Source organism: Ambystoma mexicanum, chromosome 7q, assembly GCF_040938575.1.
Source record: "Ambystoma mexicanum isolate Mex_15411 chromosome 7q, UKY_AmexF1_1, whole genome shotgun sequence".
Lineage (NCBI taxonomy): Eukaryota > Metazoa > Chordata > Amphibia > Caudata > Ambystomatidae > Ambystoma > Ambystoma mexicanum.
In genome coordinates, this window is record NC_090941.1 from 123,395,391 (window position 1) to 123,419,041 (window position 23,651).

The following is a 23,651-nucleotide window of genomic DNA, read 5'->3' on the forward strand; positions in this document are numbered from 1 at the left end:
AAACAATTTTATAAAATAAAAGTGTACAAAAAAACCTTTAAAAAAATATCATTTTTTAAAAGAAAGCGTTGCTACAGTATAGTATAGGCAAAAATAATGCAGTATATTTACCTCAACTCTACTAAACATTTAGGTAACTACAAACTTGCTTTTGCATCAGTAAATTCTAAAAAAAGTTACCCACAATCTCAATAGTTCATGCAACTACAAAGGTATTTCACTGCAAGGAACATATGTTAAAATACTGTACAAACATTATTTAATATTAAATGATGACAAATTCACAGACTAATGTATACAACCTTAATCAGGAAACCAAGACATATAACCTAACTATGTCTTCAGTTTTACAAATAAATAAATGAACACATGCCAACAGTGTAACATTATTTTGAGTATACATCTTTTTAAAGTATAGTGATATCAATATTTCAAGTGATAGGTAGACAATAGAAACCTTTGAATGTGCAAACATATTGACAGTTAGCAAAAACTACACTACACAAATAACCTAACAAATGTAATTTCCATACTTCTTGTAAAATCTGTGTGCATCCTTTGTTTGGCCAACTACACACATGAGAAGTTCATAATGACATTTCCAAATGTACCCATGTATCCTTTCTTGGGCAAACTCTTGGAAAAGCTGGCCGTCTTCCAGCTCCCTCTCCACACTGAATCTGTTGATTGTCTCCATGACCATCAGTTTGAGTTCATGGACACCTGTGAAGACCTGCTCATTAATCTTGACTCTATCCTTCCTTAAGTCCTCTTCTTCCATGATCTTTCCTCTGTCTTTGATGTGTTCAACCATGGCATCCTGATCAATCGCCTCTGACAGAACCTGGGCATCATGGATCAGGCCCTTGCCTGGTTGATTTCCTTCCTCCTGGACCATCCCTCTGTGGTGCAACTGGGGTCCTTTCTCTCTACCACCTCTCTCTCCAGATGTGGTGTTACCCAGTGCTCTAACCTCTCCACTTGGCTTTTCAATGTCTATGTGGCCCCTTTGGCCCACCTCATCTCTACCCTCTCCTCTAACTTTCAGTGTTATGCAGATGACACTCAGCTCTCCTTCAAGCTCCCCTCTACCTCCTCTCCTGCTCATTCATAAATGTCTATCCTTGATTCAGAGATGGTGCGCCTTCAATGATCTCTGCTCCAATGCCAGCAAGACAGAGATCTTCCTCATTGGGACGCCTGCTCTGGCTTTCCCTCTTTCACTCTGACCCCCCTCAATTGGCCCTCTCCCTGTGCCTTCCTGTGAGTCAAACAACATTGGGATAGTCTTTGACCCCACTCTCTCTTTCTCCCCTCACATCATGAACCTCTCAAAGAAGTCCTATTATCAGCTGCACCTCTTCAGAGGTATTCTTCCTTTTTCTCCATTTCCACCAGAAGCTCACAGTCTCCAGAGCCCTGGTTCTCTCTAGGCTGGACTACTGCAACAGCCTCTCTCTCAACCTGCCTTCCTCTACTCTCCTCCCTCTGCGACTGATCCAGAACAGGACTGCAAGATGTGTCCTTGGCCTCAAGCCCAGGGTTCATATATCTCCAGCCCTGAATTCCCTCCACTGACTCCCAGTGGCTGCAACTATCAAGTTCAAGACCCTCTGTATTGTCCACATGGCTGTCTGGGGCCAGGGCCTGCATTACATCCAACTCTCCATTCCTAAATATTTTCCTTCTCGAGCCCTTTTCTCAGCTAACTCTAAGACTCTGATGGTCTGACGCTCCTCTAGGCAGAGAGTTGGAGGTAGATCTCTCTCCTATGCATGGGCCACTCTCTGGAATGGACTCCCTGCCCCTCTCAAACTCGAGTAGGACCACCTCAGGTTCCAGAAGCAGCTCAAGACCTTTCTTGTCACCTCTGCTTTCTCTCTTGCTCTCCCTTGCTGACCACGTGTCATGCTAGCTGGTCACCTGGCTACCCTCTGAACCCATTGGGCACCAGGTTTCCTCCATGACCTGCAAGCACCTGCACTGCCTATCAGGCCTCTGAGCAATAGGGGCTCTATCTGCAACGCTACAGTCCCCCCCTTCTTGCACTTCCAATAGCTGGCTTCCCCAGCTGTACTTACTCAAAGCATTGCTGTCCTGACTGCACTTCCCTTCTCCCTCCCCTGGCACTCCTCTGCTCCCACCACCCCAGCACATGCACAATCTGAATTACACAGGCCTTCTAAGATTGTTTGTTTCACCCTCCTCATGTCTCCCTACCTTGTCCTGTCACTCCAAGAAACACTTGTGGACAGGCACGTTATGAATGACTCATCATATGATATTTCGAATTTTTGAAAACTAGGAATTGTTATTTAAACTTCTGTTGACACAGATAGTTGTGTGCAGTTTGGAATACATTTTTTAGGAGATGAAAATGTATTCTAAAATATAATAATTATATCTACATTGCAATTACAATACTGATTATTTGGTGTGTGTCTGTCCTTTTTTTGGCCACCTGCACACAGCTAAACACAGTGGGCCTGATCACAAGTTGGGCAGTATCCCAGCTTGGATGCTGCCCAACTTTATGTGCGTTGGTGCCCACCCATCCAGTGTTAACTGTAAGTCCCCATTGGACCCAATGGTGGTAATTGCAGTGAAAATTGGCATTTTCCAAGCGTGTTGACCCCAGCTCTGATCTGGCAGTAAACATGCCAGACTCGAGATTGGGCAGACCCTTAAATGCGCTGGTATCACCTTTATCACCACAGTTAAAGGCTACCGCCCGACTCATTATCAGGCCCAGTATATTGAAATTCTTCCCTTCCCTAAACCTCTTATTCTCTACAGCCTACTGTTTACTTGTTTCATATGTAAACAGTAATCAACTTCTACACTCCCTAACACTCAACTTAATGTACATGGAACTATTTAGGTAACCTAGTACGTATAGGAAACAGTTGTACATATTACAATATATACTTTTACACAATTCTATGTAATCTTCAGAATCTTGCATCTACATGTATTTTTCGTACTGTTTTTAAAAAACATCCTAGTAAAAATCCATCTTCTACTTTCCATAATAGAATTATTACCCTATCCTTCCAATTCAAACTTTTACTTTGCATGTTCATACTAAGAAAGAATACAAAACATACATTTTAAAACTTTGGTTCTAACAACATTAAGTAAGCATTCTTTAAACCCTTTGATAATCTAGCTTGTTGTGTGACTATAGAGTCATTACAAACAAGTCAATAAACCTCTGTATACACCCATTTTGTGAAATGTCCACAGTGAATGGATGCCCCTTCAAGAAAAATAATTGCACACGTCTTAAAGGTTTACTTACTAATAGAAACTTGACTATTTACATAATGAATTGCTGACATGTTCATTTTCCTACCATCTACATTGTATCTTTGAACCATAATAAATACATACATATTCAAAACAAGATTTTGCAGTGTTGATTTTAAATTACAACCCCAGTCACTGCATTGCATGCCATGGAATGCTTTAGTTAGAAGGTCAGAACAATGTTCACTTTTCTGCTTAGGCACAGGAACATAAACAAACAAATCTTTCTGAAAGATCTTCAGTAGTGTAATCATACTTACATTGTGAACACATATGATTCCACTCATAACTAATTCTTACATACCTATCTACACTAACACTTTCCTGCACTAATACATCAAAAACAGACATTCTTGACTAGGTTCCTGTGTATAGGCAAGAAAATTATTGATTTCCACTTGAAACAGATACTACATTTCGGATTGTCATTGACGAATGTGTACTATGTGGTTTTTCATCTACAGATATTTTAAGAAATTAAAGTTCCACATGTAGCTGCTTGTCCGCTGTGGAAGTTACTTCTTGCATCAATGGAGTCATTTGAAACAACATACACAAAGATGCATTACAATAGCATTCAACTCCAGGTTCATTACTAAATCTGCAAGGGGAGTATGTTATATTTGAAAAACTTTCCAACTCCGGTAGACTCTGTTGTTTTGTAGTCTTAATAGGACTGTTTTGATTTGAATTTAGTTTCACTGACTCCTTATGTTTCCTGGCTAACAGCTTAGAAGGTACAGGTATAAGGTTCAGGCGAGGAGCCTATAGTACATGTAAACTATTATATTTTTCGCTGCAAGAAATGTCAGCTATCACTTTTCTTTCATCAAATAAACCTATATTTCTCACACATGACACACTCTAAATATGACATTCGTTCAGTAAATACTGTACGACCAATATCAATAAGTGCTGCTTCTAAAGTCAACACTTGTGATTTATGAATAGTTATTGCATATGCAGAGCACAATGGAAATAGCACTCTTTTCACAAAGTTATCTTTAAAAAGCATGAAACCTGCAGAGATCTGAGAAATCAAATGAGTTTCTGCAATACAATCAAACTTCAATTCAACATGTTCAATATGTGTACAGTGAGAAAATGTGTGAAATGCAGTCACACTTCCCATCACTCCATTGACTAGACCAATTTCTACATTCAAATTCCTTTTTTAAACTGTTTCTAGGCCCGCTGCTTTAGAAATTGAATTCTCTAGTTGCCCTAATCAAGCTTTTGCAATCTTATCCAACTCTAATGGCATAACTTGACCATCTAAAACATCACACGATTTTATTTGCACAATATTTTGCTTCTCTGACTGTAGAATTTAGAGTTAAACATGTCTCACTCTGCAAGTGTGCACATCAAAGCAACACAAGGGGCCTCATTACAACCCAGGTGGTAAGTTCCTTACTTTACCACCATGGTGTAAACTCTGTTTGCACCATGGTGGATGGTGGATTTACCGCCCCATTCCAAGGTGAGTGGGGCGGTAAATCCCCATTCACCATGTACCCTTCCCCATTCCCATTTTTGCCCCATAGGGCATAATGGGAGTGGGGAAGGTGCTAATTACGGCACCGTAAATTACGGTGCCGTAATTAGCACCAAGGCGGGTTAGCGCCTTGCATTTTAACGCCTGCTAAAAGCAGGCGTTAAAATGGTAATCAGGCGTTAAGGGTTAACGCCACCGACGGCGCCATTAAACCCTTAACGCCTGGGTTGTAATGAGGCCCAAGATATGTTTCTTTCCTTAAGAGTCAACATGAGATCAGAAAAACTGCAATCTGCATGAAACATGTTACAAATCAGTCTTCCCTTTAAGACTGCTTTCACATTCTCCTCAAGAACACATATACAAATCTAATTAAGCATTTCTGCATACTTTAATTCTGCAGATTGCTCCATATTAATGGTACGTTACTGGAATTTGAAACAATTCCAAAGGTAAAAATGATCAATAATTCCTATACTTTTTGACTATTCTTAGATTGCAGCATTTTGAAAACTGGTTGACCTTTCACAGGAGTAAATTGTAATGAGTCTCCAAAAACATGTCTACCTCCAAACAAATAGTTGTATTCAGTCTTCAAAATATCTTGCATTCACAAGTGATTGAAAGCTAGAATCAAGTTAGCCACCATATTTACTACATCTACAAAAAAGGTATTACGTTTTCTAAGAACTTTGTCTACTTCTTGTACTGCACTTGATACAGGTTTGTGATTCTCTAGTGTGTTGTCATGCTCCTCTGGTAGCATCAACTGTCAATGTAAATTAACACCTCCTACATTGAATGCTGATAAACCTGTTAGAGCAGTTACAATACATGACAAAGAGCAATCCATTACATTTTGGATCATAGTTCTTATTGCATGAATTAAAAAGATTTATCTGTTCCTGCTTATAATTGGCTATATATAACGTGCTTAATACCCAGAGGTTTCTAAGCGTAGACCCGGGGATCAAACCTATGTTGCTCAGCGTCGTCTTGCTTCCAAGACAAGCACGTTGCTCCTAAGCTATCCTCCCGAGGTCAAATGGTAAAATCCTGGAACACTAACATACACCAATGCAGGTTTGTATTGCACACAGGAACATTTATGCTTGTCATGCTGTACAGCATGTAATAAGCATCTTGTTGTTCTACATTAAGTTTACTATTTCAACATAATTCACATTTGCAACTTTAGTGTGTTGCATTGCACTTTCTACTCTTCCCATGGCAAGCTCAGCATCAGTTTCAATAATTGGCTCACCATGCACATTTTGACTTCCTGCTACAGAATCTTGACTTCCTTCATGAGTCTTTTTTGCCAATTCAGTAGCGAAACGTTCTCAAGTAACTCCAAGTACTGCTCAAAATTTGAATATGCCATTAAGCTTTTTTTGTAGCAAAAAATGATTCTTCAAAAGATTAAAAACTTCCAAGCAAATCACTCTCTGCACACCATGGGAAGAACAACTGCAAAAGACAAACATTAAAATAATTCATTTTTCTCTGCATTTTGGCAAGACAGTTTCATGTGGTTGATAAGACTTGCCTGCTCATGTCTCACTAGACACCCAGTACATCCATGTACTTTAAACCGTCCTCTGTCACTGTTTGCTTCAATATCTCAACACGAGTAGCATTCTGCTACTTCATATAAACAATGGTCCTCCAATGCTACTGACCAATTTGGATACTATCTATAAATCAAGTTGGTTTTCAGAATCTCTGTACTATCAGAGGTATTGCTTCAGCTAACTGCTGAATTTCACTCAAAGGCTTCAGTACTCGATTTCTAGAACTAGCTGGGTCAAGGTTTAACTAAAGTACATTAATGCTATGTCCATACAGAGGCAAACTAGTTAGCTGATCTGCAGCTCCGTAGCTACCACACTCTCTATGTGAAAGAGTCTTCAGACCAAAGCTTAGAGGTTTTTGACCAAGAAATGTATCTGCTGATAAACCTACCCATAATTTAGCTGCATTGCTCTTTTCAGATTGTGTCATGTATGCTATAACAGAATGAGCAACAGCTGTACTGTACATCAGTATTTGTATTCCAAAACTGAGCAATGACAGGATTGTAAACATTAATAGATTGGCATTCCTTATTTCTTTTTAAATTATATGTATTTCTTGGTGACATACCAAAAACACAGTGTCAAACAGATGATATCAAATTATTCACTCAACCAACTGCTGTCACAGGCCTTCAAAAGCCAAATCTGCACTGAGTGTAGTACTTGTCTTTACTTTTGTATTTTCTCTGACAGTACTTTCCGCATGAATGCCTTTGAAACCTTTCCACTTTGTTCCGTAGATCAGCATTCACATGCTGAGCAGGAATGGAACAAGTAACATTTATTTCTATGAACTTCATCACACAGCCATCCCTTTCTTTACCAAATTGAGGAGCATCTTTAATCCACAACAGCATATGTATATGTGGAGCGTCAAATGCCTGGAACACTTTCTTACAAAAGAAATGTTCCACACTGCCTGATGTACCATTTTCTTTGTTACCTATGAAGCGTAACATAGCTAAAAGTCTGTGATGAAAGAACCGCAATACACTTACATTGTCCATGGAACACAATTCTCCTGGTGTGATGTGTTCTATGTCTCCTTTCTGTATATTACTTTCACAAATACACTCCGCAAGATCATCCCAACTATACTCAGTGCAACTTAAAGTCAGAAACCAAGCTGGAGGGCCCAGGTTTCTGATCATGCATTTTACCTCAGTGTGTTTCCTATAGCAATATTACTTGGTTCCTCTCATTGTAGCAAGAACATTGGTAAGGTTACCTTCTAAAACTTCATTTTTTTCTTTTACATGTGCAGCATCTCACATGCATAAAGATGTTGAAATCTAGTTCCGGTTTGAAGTGTATGCGCAACAGTATAACATATTTTAAAAAATGGTTTTACATACAATAAGTGGAAAATATATTCAACATTGGTGTGCAATCGGGAATCTTCAGAATACATTCTTGAAAAACAATATTCTAAAGAAGAGATTTGAACCTTCTGATCAACCAATTTACCTCCTGTAAAAGTAGGAAAATGCATAGGGAAACAACAAGCTTCTAACATCTTTTCCCAGACACTGGTTGGTGTGCCTTTCATTGCTTTCATTTGGTACAATTCTAAACTGTCACCCATGACTCCACGTGAGTGTATAGGATGAATAGTGTAATGTTAATGCAAACTATTCCCTTCTGCAACAGATAGACATTGGAATTGACCTTCACTGCTTTTGTTTCCTGGCTGTTGGAGGTAAAGATTTCGCTAAACTGCTTCTAGTGGGCCTGGACATATGGATCAAGAATGCACGAAGGTAAAATCACTGACCACAATCTGCCACTTTTGTTAGGTCCATTTTGGGGAAATTGGACAAATTGCGAGTAGACTTGGAAGATCCTATGGTCATAATTTGTGGGGACTTCAATGTGTTAGGTAGATCAGAAGGGGAGTGAAACCAACTACACCCAAAAGATCACTTACACAGGCAAATGGACAAAGGCTTGTGGTGGACGAGGGAATCCATGCAACGAGACCTATACTTGTTAAATGGTCAAACCTCGGGGGACGTGCCTACACACCACAGTTGGTCTCATGGTGACTCAAGAATGGTTCTGGATTACATATTTCCTTCCAGAAATCTGCTATCTTGGCTATCCTGTCTGAAAGTCACAGCAACAACTAACCATAACATACTTAATTTAATATCCAGAAGAACCTCAGGCCCACCCCAAAACAAATATTTATGCATTTTGCCTATGCAAGGATGTAATCATTTAAAATTTGATGCAGGAAAAATTTGAATATTGACACAACAGCTTTGAATGTTAACTGTGCTCAAAAAGGGAAATGAGAGTAACACTAGAGAGTATTCAAAACTCCAAAAAGCATTTATTGAAACTTGGAGACATGGTGCTTAAGCATCTTTTAAGCAAAAACACTGCTATGATCATGAGCTAGTTTGGGAAAAAAACAATTACTGAGGCGTGATTTGTGGCGATTTACGGAATCTAATACCCCGAATATTGTGGGGCTAATTAGAAGTAGAAGGTAACACTATAAGACATGGATCAAGGGAAGGAAAGCAAGAAAGTTCCAGGAGGACTCCGAATTGATGATGAGGAGCATTTCAAACAAGCAAATTGGTGAAGTTTGGAACCATCTCAACACCCTTGACACCCCACTGGACACTGTACTGGAAAACACAGTAGACAAGTTTGCATGGGTCAGCCATTATGGAAGTGTGTTCAACTTGGTTGAAGCTAAGTCAATTATCGGGAAGCATTTGTTGCCCAGAATGGACATTTGAAATGGAGGAAGAAGACATCTTGAGAATGATTCACAAGCTCAACTCCTCAAGAACATCGGGCCTGGATGTCAAAACCCGCCCACACTCCCTAGTGGTGAATGGGTATAAGGTGACTTGGTAGTTGAACCCGTCGTGTAGCAGACAAATTCTTCCTACCAATGTACTCCTGTGGAGTGCTTGAAAAAAACCAACAGAGGGATCTATTAATCGGAAGGTGTGGAGGATGCACATAGGACACCACTGGCTGCAAGAAAAAGGCACAGAATCAAAAAACCAGACTAGGTTGGTTGTAATCGTAATGCAGTGGATATATAATGAGAGCTGACCTGTGTTTAGTGTGGTGAGGACAATAGAAGGGGCGTCCCTTGTGAACCCGGAGGTAATGTTTCCCCTCCAACAGACAAACCCAGATTAATGGAGGGACAATGGGGAACCACAAGGAGATAGTGCAGAGGATGGTTCTTACCAACAGGTGACGTCCGTAGGAATGAATGTAGATCCTCCGTGTAGTCTGCAGGTCTAAGAGGTGTGACTCACACGCCAGCAAAAGGACGCCTAAAGGGAACAATGTCACCCACAAAGTCTGGAGTGATCCACCTATTCTGATGGCATGAGGATATCCAACAGGTCTGTGAAAGTGTACACGAGGAAGTCTCTAGTCCGTGCACTTATCCATGAAGAACAGAACGGTGAGGACCGGAGGGATAGGCAGCTGAAGAGTAGAGCAATCCAAACAAAACTTGAGGTAATCAACAAGCAGGCAATATCTAGGAACAGAAGGGACAGGCGGGCAATCCTGTACACAAGTCCGAGTTGGCGTTTTGCAGGCAGCATGGGACAGAATGTGAGGCTTGCATTCCAGGGAAACAAACCAAGTCGAAAACCATGAAATCAAAATCAAGACCAGGGAGGAGGCAAGACAAATGCGCTAGGTCAGGACACAGGATAATGAAGAAACAAGCACATGGTTTAAGGAGAGCTGCTGGGAAAATCAGAAGCTCCGAAGCACCGCTAGGGTGGCGCTTAAGTTGTACTGTCACATGATGATGCGGACCACAGCTCCTCTGTCACAGCGTGTGTTGTAGTGTTTGCACAGGGCACCAGCATTTCCATGGTAACTCCCAACAGGCACGGAAACACGTGCTGTTACCATAGGGCTTAGTGACTTTGCGGATGCAAGCTTGTGGGTTGCAGGATTTTGGACGGCTCTTGTTGAGAGGTCCCAGTTGGCCATGGGGAGACCCATCCGTGGGCAAGGATGGTAGCCTGGAAACGCATGTGTGACATGAAGTGGGTGTTGGTATGAGTGGTTTTCTGACAGCATCCTCCCCTAAAGAACCACCCACCCCCAGTGAGTCATGAAACAGAGACAGAAGAATGGGATCATGAATGTTTTCCTCTGGTTCCCAGGTCCGATCTTCCAGACCATAACCCTTCCAGTCTATGAGATATCGGCAAACCCCTCTATAGACCTTAGAGTCAAGGATAGCATTCACTTCATACTCATCTGATCCCTGCACCAAAACTGGAAGAGGACGGGATGGGAGTCTATTGTTGGGACAACAGGTTTTCACCAGGGACACATGAAATACTGGGTGGATCTTCCAAGTTGTTGGTAGTGCCAGCCATAATGCTAAAGGGCTGATTGTCTCTGTAATTACATAATGACCACCAAACCGTGACATAAGCGTCCTGCGACCCGGGATACAGAGGTTTTAGTTGCCAGTCACACCTGCATACCAGCCTGGTAATCCGGGGCAGGAGTCCGATATATGTCAGCAAAAGCCCTAGAACCTTCTTGGGCCTCTGTCAAGTGTTGTCTAACACTCTGATACAGATCGGCCAGGTCGCGAATGCCAGCTTTTGTGGCTGGGCTGTTCGAAGAAACAACTGGATCCAGCGGAGTGTTCGAGGATGTTGGCTGTCAAGGGCAAAAAAAGGGGAGGAACCAGTGGAGGTATGCAAGGAATTATTATATGTATGGAAAACTAGGTTTCTTGATGTTGGAGAGTTAGGCATCATAGGTATTGTCAAGAGTTGCATTTAGACGCTCTGCCTGGCTGTCCACCTGTGGAAGGTAAGCGCACAAATACCTTTCATCAATGCCTAAAGTTGACATGAGATCCCTCCAAAAACATGTCGTGAATTGTGATCCCCGATCCGATATGATGATATCAGGAAGCCCAAAGAACTGAAGAACGTTCTTCAGAAAGAGATCAGCATGCACGGAGGCAGTCGGCAGTCCCTGACAAGGGATGAACAGAGCCATTTTATTAAGATAGTCAACAACTACCCATATAGTGTTGTAACCACTCACTGCCGGTAGTTCCACAATGAAGTCCATAGAGAGCATGGTCTAAGGGTGTTTCAGAACAGGAAGAGGCTGCAGAAGGCCCAATGAGTTTGGCAGCCGTGCTTTTACTATGGGCACAAACGCTGCAGTCAGCAATGTACTCTGCAGCATATGTATGCATGGAGGGCAACGAACACCAATATCGTAGCAGGTCAATGGTTTTCCTTCGACCAGGGTGAGCGGCTAACAAGGAATCGTGACACCATTGTAAGGCAATATGACGTGTGCTGTTCCCGGAATGTACACCCTGTCTTGAACACAGGGTAAGGGTTTAAAAATGTCCATATTTTATTCTGTGGTTTCCGGGGGTTTGCTCAAGACCCATGCCTGGATCGATGTTTTCAGAGAAGGCTGCTGGGTACATCCACAAACCACCTGATGTGGGAGAAGGAAAGAACCATCCAAAGCATGCTTTGAGGGGATGCCATGAATATGAGAGAGCACCTTCAAATGTAATGGACCAGGACAGTACGTGATGACAAAGTTGAACATAGAAAAGAACTCATGCGAACGGGCATGACGGGCCGTAGTGGATTTCACAGATTGTAAGGCCAGTAGATTATGATGGTTGGTATAAAGCTGAACTGGGCGAGCCGTCCCTAATGGATGGTGTCTCCAAACCACAAAGGCGTTGTGCATAGCAAGCAGTTCTATCAGTGATGGTGTAGTTCTGCTTGTACTGTGTTAGCTTTTAGGAGTGGTAAGCGACAGGGTGCAGGAGCCCTGAGTATGCGCATTGTTGTGAGAACACAGCACCCAAAGCCACATCAGAGGCATCGGCTTCCACAAAAAAGGGCAAAGCCGGGTCCGGGTGTTGTAACACTGGTGCAGTCATAAAAGTGGCCTTGAGCGCCTCTTAAGCCAGTTGTGCCTCCTCATTCCATCCACAGAAAGACGTACTGTTACCATAGGGCTTAGTGACTTTGCAGATGCGGGTTTGTGGGTTGCAGGATTTTGGACCGCTCTTGTTGAGAGGTCCCAGTTGGCCATGGGGAGACCTATCCGTGGGTAAGGATGGTAGCCTGTAAACGCATGTTTGAGGTGAAGTGGGTGTGGCTATGAGCGGTTTTCTGGCACTGGGTGGGATTACAATTGCTCACTTGAAGGAGGAAGCAGACCTATGGGCTAAATTCCTGTCAATCCTATTTGATAATATCAAGAAGCAAAAGAAGTGTCCCTCATCATGGAAGTCATGCATAATTGTGCCGATATTTGAACAGGGAGACAGAAAGCAATTATTGCCTCCTGGCTTTTGGAGGTAAAGTGTTCGCTAAATTGCTCTTGGTGGCCCTGGACAAATGGATCAAGAATTTTGGAAGGTTAAGCAGTCTGGCTTCGTTAAAGGAATTAACTTGTCCTTCAATCTTTTCGTGATCAACCTGTTGAATGCTCGGCTAAGACACTCTGACAATAAACTGTTTTGGGCATTTATAGAGCTGGCGCATGCCTTTGATTCAGTGTACAGAAACACATTGTGGGCTAAACTGGCAGGGTGGGATTGTCTGGGCAATCTCCTTGAAGCCATAAAACATCTCCATATGAATACAAATGAACAAATCACTCTGGACCAATGGGGGTCACTCTCAGCAGCCGTACCAACAGTCAGTGGCCTGAAGCAGGGGTGCCTGTTTGCCCCGGCCATCTTCAGCATGTTTCTATCAGGTCTGCCGGATGCACTAATGAAAATACGTAGCTTTCCCCCAACAATCGGGGGTGGAAGTTGGATCATCTTCTGTATGTAGATGACTTGGTCCTCATAGACCAAACTTATGTTGGCCTACAAAGACTACTAAATGCCTTTTGAACAATACATGCTTGAGAATCGATTGAAAGCCAATGTGAATAAATCTAAGATTGTAACTTTGGGACAATGTGGGCGAAAGAGACTGAGAGCGAAACATTGGTACCTGGTAAATGAAAAACTATCAGAAGTGCCGGCTATGGTGTACTTGGGGGGGATGTGTAAACAGTGACTTAGAGACCTCCAGCAGGACGTTACGCTAAGGAACAAAGTTTAATCATTGACAGCACATGGAAGGTTGATCCAAACGTAGTATGGAACATTTTCTGTCATTCCGGGTTTGACATTTTACAAAGCAATGTATGGAGCTGAAGCATTCCTGGTCCTCCCAGAGAAAGTTTGGGAGTCTCTGGAAAGCATTTACTTGCTGAAACTACCAAAATCTATTCTGATTGCAGAAATAAGGCAAGAGCCGGGCCCAATCTCAATCCAATCACACGTAATTTGACAAAAAATTGCACTCTATCAGAAAATAATAAAAACAGATCCAATAAGAGGTAGGGGATGCTGAAAAAAGTTCTAATCTGAGGTGGAGATGCAGACCCTCAGAAATGGGGAAGAGCCTGTAGGAGCATACTGGACCATGTAACAACAACAGGAGACCAACTGGCATCTAACCCTGACTCAGTGAAAACCAAAATCTGTCGCCATGATTGGATATTGACGCAAGACAAAGCGAGTAAAGCTTAAATATGCACACAATAGGGAGTAATAAGGGGCCTCTCCCCAAATACCTGTCAAGATATCCAAATCTTGAGACTTCATCTGAACGTATACCCTACTCAGGAGGTCTTGGCTTCAAGAGATAAATGGCCTAAAAGACACACCGGGTGCAGACTATGTAAGCAAAAGGAGGGAAAAGAGGCCATAAAGCATTGGGTTATTTTCTGTAAGGCTCCCACTGATCCAAGAATAAGACTGCTGGGTGGCTTTTTTGAAGAGCTGGAATCATATACACAAGATGATTGTTGGTCTACTCTGCTGTCAAGAGACAGAACTTCCCTTACTATTGCTCTGGTGAACTTCTTTGAATTGATGTTTGACAAAATAGAATCCATGGAGGCAAAGGGAATGGAAAGACATGAACATTTATTAGACTGTCGCAATGAGGGTGGCTGGCTCAAGAAGTTGTTAGTTAAGGTACTATCTTGATCTAATTGAGGAGGTTCTTTTTTCTTTTCCTCTTTCTCTTTTTTTCTTTACTCTTTGGAAATGATGTGAAAAGGTTTAAATGGAAGGAATACAACTTTCAGTAGAAAAGTAATGATACCCAATAAATACAAAAAAAAGAAATTAAAATAATTGGTTTACTGGACTCACTCGGTATGGGTTTATGATATTTAGGTGAACTCACCAAATCAGGGGATACAATTCACCAAAGTTTGTAAAAAACGGAATTTCACTCATTTTCAGGCATACAAAAATATGAAAGTAGAATAAATCATTTCAGCTAAGCCAGACATGCCACAGTTGCACAAAGCAGACATTACTGGAAGTGCAATGCATTGCAGGTGTGCACATTTAACTCAAATGCAAGTTTTTAGCTACATAAAATTGTGTTCACTTTTTGGGGAAGGGCTTTTGTATACATAGCTTTTTCAACCCAAGACAGACAGCACTCAAGAATCAGACAACTGCATACACATTTCATCATTATTAGGGATCATTCGTACAGTATAATCTGCCATCCATGTAGTTGGATCATGTTGTTCAGCCACCAACATCAACAATATGGTGTGTTTATGAAAGCTTGAAAAACACATTCCACCTCTAATGTGTACGCTACTAAGCCATTAAATGTGGAACACACATGCCACAGCACCACCCAGCAGCCTTAACTGGAAGTTACATTGGTTTCAGAGCTGCATGAACAATTGTAGGTATGCAAATTAGCTGGAATGCAAGTTTTCTTTTCAATCCAGAAAATTGTCTTGTAGGGTTATGCGACATTATAAGTAGCTTTGTCAACCCAAGACACTTCAGAAATATGCAAAATCTAATTATTCCTTTCCCCTTATTAGGGATCATCAATGCAATATAGCCTGACAACCTTGTGGTTGGATAGTTGAGGGAAGTTTTAGCAAACACCAGCAAAGTTGTGATGGCTTTATAGAAACTTACAAAAATCCTCCGCAAATAGCCATCATCTTCTTAGCAAATCACTCAAGCCTCTTCATCACTTTCTTTGGGCTGCTGGAATACAAGGGGCTTTCACCATTTGACTATACCGGGAGCCATAGACCTAGGTCGTTTTGACATCCTATGCCTTCAAGAACTTTGGCTCCAACACAAACCGATTCTAGATGGTTTTGAATCAGCATTTTCGCCAGTGAAGGTCGGGCTAGGGGTCGCCCTTCTGCAGGATTGCTGATCGCCGTCCGTAATGGAAGCGGCTTGCATATCAAGGAAACACTTTTGGTTAACCCATTTATCCTAACGGTACTTCTCTCCTGGTCATGAGAAGACAGACAATGGGCAAAATGTGCTCGACTGAGCTGGCGATCTTAAACATCTATTGGAACCCGAAAGGGGTTCCAACAGACACCCTTTTGGAGTTGGTCACAGCGACAATTGATAATATTCAAGGCACAGACTCATTGATCTGTGGCGAGTTAAATACGACTTGCCCACCTGTGACCCCTGGCGCCCTAGTCACAATCGATACCCAGGCAAAAACTCAAGGCAAGGCATGGTGCAACCTAATGACATCAAGAAACCTCTTTAACATGACCACAGTACTCGGGGACACAAACCTCGTGCCGACATGGGAAAGGGGGCGCTCAAATTCGATTATTGATTACATCTTCGCTTCACAATCATTCCTACCAAACCTGTCAGAAGCAAACATGATAAAAACAACACTAAGCGACCACAACCTCTTGTATATAAAGTGGGTTTCATCCACCACAACAAATTCTTACTGTGAGACAGCTGTGGAAGCAACTGGAAATGGAAATCGCCTGTGTTTGTCTGCTAAAAACATCAAGACTCTATCGTAAAAATATACAACTTCGGGAAAGGATATCCAAGTTGACTATTGATCTCTCCTAGAACCATTCAGAGGTATAACCAGTAGGGCCAAGAAAACAGGCAAAGCCCAGAAACCTCACACTCACATCCTTGACCCCATTTTGGCATTAAACCGAAACAAAGTCCGTAAAGCCAAAAGGCGTGCTGCCAGAGTTAACACCGACCAGAACAGGGCTAGTGCAAAAGAAGCAGTGAGGGGCTTTAAGTCCTGGCTGAGATCCTACCGCCTGGTCCTCTACCAACAGGACTCTGCCGAAATGTTACAACGAATAACCGAAGCAAATTGCCGAGACTTCTGGAAGTTAATCAGAGCATGGGACAACGTCTCTGACAAACTACTAAAAAATGGAATTTTTGAACAAAGTTCGGTAAGATTCTACGCAAAGCTGTTCGAAGCCCCCACATCGGCCCCTGAAATAACATTACCTAATAATTCCTCATCATGGGGGGAACTTACGACATTGAATATATTAGGCTGTGTTTAGCTAAGCTGAAAAACTCTAGAGCACCAGGGCCTGATGGCATTACAAACGTGGACCTAAAGAGTTCACCTGCCGAATGGTCAAATTTACTAAGCCTAATAATCAAAAGATGTTTCAAATTAAGAAAACTTCCTGCATCTTGGATGACGTTGGTGATCGTTCCGATCTACAAAAAGGGCTGTAAGAATGATCCCCGGAATTTTCGGCCAGTGGCTCTTCTGTATGTATTCGGAAAGGTCTATGGCAGGCTGCTATTAAAAAAATTCCAACTCTGGTCAAAAGATGCTCCCTGTGCAGATCCCCTTCAAACAGGATTTAAGAAAGTAACTGGCATGCATATTAATATCATTCTCCTCAGCGTTCTCAAGGTCAAAATCTTCAAAGGCAGCCCAACGGTCTATTTGGCGTTCATAGACTTAACGCAGGATTTTGACCTCGTCAACAGGTCAAAACTCTGGCTAAAGCTAGATTCCTGGAACTGTCCCGCGGAGAACGTAGGGCTGTTAAAAGCCCTTCACACTGATACCAGCATTTGTGTACGGTTTAACAAATGTGGTTTACTTTCTTCGGCGATACACACAACACAAGGAGTAAAGCAGGGCTGCCCTTTGCACCCGGCCCTTTTCCTGGCTTTTTTCGGAGATTATAAAGAAATGAATGCCCAGACTAGATCTTTTCCTCCAACAATTGGCCACGACAAAGTGCCTTGTCTATTATGTGCAGATGATTTGATTCAACTGGACCAGACAGCAATTGGGCTGCAATGTCAGTTGGACTCTCTGGAGAAGTATACGGGGACCAACGATCTTGAAGTAAATAAATCCATAACACAGATCTTGGTCTTGGAAAAGACTCAAAAGAAAAAAAAACAGGAAAAGAAAAATGGTATCTGGAAGGGGATAGAGTTGAACAAGTTTTCAAATTCAAATGTCTAGGTGTCATGGTGGATAGTACAAAAAAAAAGAAACCTCAATGCAAATTCACCTCCACAAAAAAATGAGGAATTTAACCTCCCAAGCTAAAATCCTCGACAAGAAGTATGGCCGCTTCTCTTTGCTTCCGATAATAAAATTCTATCATGCCAAAGTGATACCATGTATCACACACGGGGCAGAGGCCCTGTTGCTCCTTCCAAAACAGATCTGGTTAACATTAGAAAGTCTATTTTGGCGAACAGTATTAAACCTGCCAAAATAAACACCCATGGTTCTGCTTAGGCATGAATTGTCTCTAACCTCACTTGTGACAATCGTGGTCAGAAACAGCATCATGCTGAACCGGAAAACCATTGACTCATCAAGCCCCCTGATTTTCTCCCTGCTAAGGTCCGAGATGAGCGCTGGAAAATGTAAATTGCTGTCTCATTGGGAAAGGGACTGTAAAGAAATTTTGGTCATGTGCGGCAGCTCGATTGAAGAACTTCTACAAAACCCTATAAAAATAAAAAGAAGATGATGAATTCGACTGGATTTTGACTTTAGAGAAAGCTCTCACCTACAAACTGACAGCACATTTACCGCCTACAGCATGAAAGGTAAATGTCATCCAGCCTTTCTTAAAAAGACACCCTACGATATATCTAAGATCTACTCTATTAAGAGCACGACGAAACCTTTCAGCATCAAACAAGATATTGAAGATTAGAGGGGCCTCGGCGATTAACAGCTGCCGCTTTTGCGAATCAACCTCTGATCCAGAATCAATCCGCCATCTGTTATTGTCATATCCTGGAACCCATTGCTTTCAAACTCCTTACTTGTCCCACCATTTGGCCAAAGCACACGACACTGAAGAAGATATATGGTGGTCGTGTTTGATTGGAGGAGAAAGGACTTCTTGGGCCATTGCAGCGATAAAATTTTTAGACCAAATCTTCGCCAGTTTAGTACACAAGCCCCCAGAACAACCTGCTTGAGGGACCTATCCGAACAACAGATGAAAACATTGATCATTTAGTTTAAATCCAAAACCCAACTTCCACACTTCCATAATAAAAATAAAAAAAATCCTTTCAACTGAAAAACGGAAGTAGAAAGTAGAATTATGCTTCACAGACTTCATTTACAATGGACTCCTTTGGAAGCTGCCTATTTTTGCAGGTGCTGACTGCAGACATATTTAATTGGAAGCCTTTAGGTGTACATTTGCATGAAATCACATTATGGTCTAAAATGATGAAGTGTTGTAGGTGAGTTGGAAGGACTGGGCTGAAACCAATTTACACTGCATCTCCCAATCTGCTTCCAAACCTTTTTGGAACATTTTATGGATAGGGATATGAAGATGTAAACCGATGTATGCCTTACAAGCTATAAAATGGTCAACTTGGTGTCATAAATCATGAAGGGCTATTGTTGAGATGAGAACGTAGGGAGAAGGGCAGCCAAATGGAAAGATGGTGGAAGGGGAGGTTGTAGCCAATGCAGAGAATTTGGGTAAATTGAAACATAATGGAGGCAAAATATTACAATAATGCGATTCAAGGTGGGCTGTATCATCTGGTAACATACCCCACGCTGAGATAATGACCAGAGTGAAGCAGGGTCTCCCGTCAGGAGCCATTGGCTGTTCCCAGAACGGGCAGCTTGTGGAAAAGGGCATTGTCACCAAAATATTCCAGAATATGTCTGGGTGGTTGCTAATGTGCACTTTAAATTGGTAACAATAGAGTCAATGATAGAAGAAAGGAACCTAAGGATGCATATTGGTATACTATTTGGCGTGATTTGCACATACAATGTGAAACGGCAAGTGCAAGGAAGGGAGTGGGTGGGACAAACGCTCATCAACTTGGAGCCACAGGGTCACGGAGGGGCATTTGTAATTGAGAGAAGTGGAAGAGTGGGGAAGAATGTGTGCAGAGGTGAGGTGATATAGAGCGACAAACAAGGGAAAGGACATAAGGGGGGAGAGGGGTAAAATGAAAGAAGGCAATGGGGGAGGCTGCAGCCAATTACAATGAAAGGAATGTGGGACTGTCTAAGCAGATAATGTTTGCATTCGCCATCTTGTGACTGACCACAGTGCTCATGTAGGGTGATATGAACTAAAGATCATTGCACAATTGATCCTGCTGCCAGAAATTCATACCTTTGGAAAATGTGTAATTCTTTTGAAAACCTGCATTTACCCCATAATAAATCACAATTTAACTTCTATGGAGAACATAATTAGCTTTGATAGCTCTGCCATTCCATGTACAATAACATGAACATATGTATCGTATTGCATTTATGTGGAGGATCAAGAAATCTGTCCACGACTCCAAACAGCATTTTTTTTCAGTTGAAAAGTAAACAATCATAACTAAAGTGATGTGTCCCATCACTTCTCAAGTGACCACAGTTGTTGTTTGTATATATTTCGGTTTGGTATCATACACTAAACAAAGTGCAGGTAGCCAAAGAAGCTCCAGTGTCAGCAGCAGGAGATGGTCTCTGCTGCAATTAAGAGACAGAATAATGAGAAGTGGAAGTAATTGGATCCACTGAACTACCCAGAATGCTCAGCAACCTGGATACAGAAAGCTTGCAACCCATTGGTGGGTCGTTGGAAACCCAAGAAAGCAACTTCCTACTTGGATCCACAAATAAAACCGAACAGGTACGTCATAGTAGATGTGTTCCTGTGCAGTGAGTTACATAAGAAACATATATATGGACCCAGATTTCCCTACAAAATATCCCCATTGCCTTTTGAAGAGGTTCAACCAGAGCCAAAAGGGAATGAAACAGATATGGCAGATATAAATGTCTTAAGAGAACATCCCAAACAACAGAAATTTGGATAGTAATAGCCATTAGAGAGGACACGAAGTTAAACCCTTTAGAGGAAAATGAATGATGCAACCGTAAGTATGAATGAACAGTAAATAATACATTATTACTATAGAACAAATGTATCAAATATGACATGCATCTGTAATTATAACTGTTGCTCAATCAATCTCCTCTAAAACAATGTAAATAATACACAAAGTAGTTTATTTCTAATGAAAACGAAGGTAATGTGCCATTATTTTATTATGGTTCAAAATTTGGATTTTACAGTAGTTGAATTTGATATTTGTATTTGAATTGTTTCAAGCAGTTTATATACAGCCCATTGGGACATGCAGTAAACACATTACTGATATTATAAATAAACTCTAAAGTAGAGATCCCCCAACAGACATAAAATTCAATGACCAATAAAAGTGCTCTTTCATCCTGTGCGCTGAACCTTATGTACAGACTGATGCAGCATGTCCTAAAAAGAATGGGGCCGATTTGCAGTGGAGAAAATCAAGAGAAGCTTGTGAGCATCTCAGCCTACAAATGGAGCAAATCTGGCAATTGCTGAAAAAGCTCTAAAATGTTCTTGAACAAATCTTTGTGAAATGCATTTGCAGGTGAGCATCTCAGAAATGTTTTGGCATCTTCAGATTTGCTCCACGTTTAGTCTTTAGGATTTAGGTATGAGAGAGCAGGTGCAAACAGGAAATACTCATGGGCATGTCCGTATTTGCTCCAGAAGAGATCTTTTTGATTGAGGCGCAAAGAGTTTTCACATGACTATGTTTTTGATGTTGCTATCATTTGCATTTGCTCTGTGTCAGTCAGGTTACTTAAAGACCTTTATAACATGTGCTAGGCCAATGTGGTATGTTACTGCTGATTTATGCACATAAGATAGCAATTTATGCAGCAGGCACTACTTTCAATGAACTATAATTAAAGTATTTAAAACTTTGTGTTTGGCATTACATACAGCGCCATGAAGCATGTCCTAAACATATGTGTTCGGGTGGGGTCTGATGCACATAGATGTCCACTGTAGGAAATCAGATGCCCTGAGCACCTTTGATTTGCACATGCTATACTTTCTCTGATTCACTAAGCCTGCAACTAGAACAAATCCAGACCTTCAAGAAGCACATCAGTAATGTCTTTGAGCAAATCTTTGTGAATCAAATTTGCACTTGGCCATCTCAAAGAGGCTTCTGGCATTCATAGATTTGCTCTATTCATTAATATGACTGCAGAAAGACTCATGAAAACCCATAATGAAGTAAAGAAAAAACTCTGGATCGCGTATTAGATATCATCGATGGAATATATGAAGAAATATAATTTATATTTGCACATTGCTGAAACAGAAACACCATTACAGCGGTGGTAATGTCCGCGGCGGTACGTCGACCGTCGAGCAGCCCTGCAGCAACTGAACACCATAAAACATTGTAAGTACTTTTGCAAGTTATCTTGCCTCAACCCACCTCCTTGATCTTCTGTCTACAATGTTTGATTAAACCAGAACTATAGAGCGTCTCTCGTCATGCAACCACAATGGAGCTGATTCATTTCTGTACCACTGTCACGCTAAGCGTTTAATGACACTGTTTGAGTTAACCTGTTATGTCCCTTCAGTTAGGCAGAATCACATGGGAACACTTCATGCAATTAAGAATACAAGTGTCAGTACAATTTCACCTTTGATACAAGCCTGTACTACACAGTTATGTGGTAGCAGTGGCTGAGCAGCCAGACTTATCTCAAGAGTTTAGTGAGCAGTAGAAAAAGTTACACAAAGGACCAACAAATACAGCGATTCAAATACACACTTACTCAAGGTTTCTTGGTAAAAGAATATACATTTATCTACTCAGTCAGTTTGAAAACATTACACTAGCAAGAGCAGCTCAATACCACACACTAATAAACCACAAATACACAACCGGTAAGTAAATGAACAAGTTTAGCTCCCCTGAAGGGGGAGCAAAATGGCACTTCAGATACTTAATAAAGGGGTAAAAGGACAAGATTAGAAGAATAGACAGCCCGAATACATTTATAGACAGGGAAAAGGGTTTCAGTTAACTACAACCAGCAATTGTTCTCAATAGGCGTGCACCAAAATCAATGGTTCAGGGTCTTTGTATAGGATAGCACAGTTCTGGTAGATAACGGGTAAGTCTTTGCCACAGAGATTAGAAGAATTTGGCTAGGCAAAAAGTTTGACGAATGTTTAGGGAAGGACAAGCATACAAAGTTGAGGAAAGTTTCACACACTTTCTCGATTGCCGAAAAGATTTCTGGACCACTTTTGCACAGTACTTGTTAATGAAGAAGAGCTGTAGCTCAAGCAGTTGTTCCTGGCAGTTTGAGCAGATCTCGCTGCTCCTGAGCTTCAGTTGTGGGGACAAGAAGGAGGACGTCGTGAGGTTCCTGCACTGCCCAGGGATGAGGTCAAAAGCTTTAGCAAGGTGTGCAAGCTTTAGCAAGGTGTGAGTGCCTTAAATTCCACAAGCTGGTTTCCTTCCCTCTGGCTATCCGGTTTTCAGCAGCACTCTGGTTGTTCCCATCAAACTCAAGGGAAGTTAACCTTGAAGGGCTTCTCTTTCGATGGAGTTTCATGCATTTCGGACCTGCAGCATGGCTTCACCGGTCATCCAGGTGTTTCAGTAGTCCTCTTCCTTCAGCTCGTCTTTGGTTCTTTCGTTCCAGTGTTCGACTCTGCTTTCTAAATCCCAGAGACCTGCTTTTAAACAGTTTTCCCCACTCATTCCAGCTTGGCTGTCACTCACACAGCAGTGTGGCTGTCCTTGCCGGACAGCCAGCCGGCCAATCACACCAGAGTGCATTCAGGTCTCCTATGAGACTTAGCACAGGGAGTTTCGGGCACCTCCCTCACATCGTGTCCACCCCAGACACCCTGGCACCAGAGGAGGGCTCAGCACTGAAGCCTGCCAAAGGCCAAACACAAGAAAGACCTTTCCTAAAAGAAATGGCGAAAGAAGTCGACCAGCGTCTGTTTTTGCAGAATAGGTCTTGGGCACCATATTGAAAAACATGGCTGACCCGATTTTT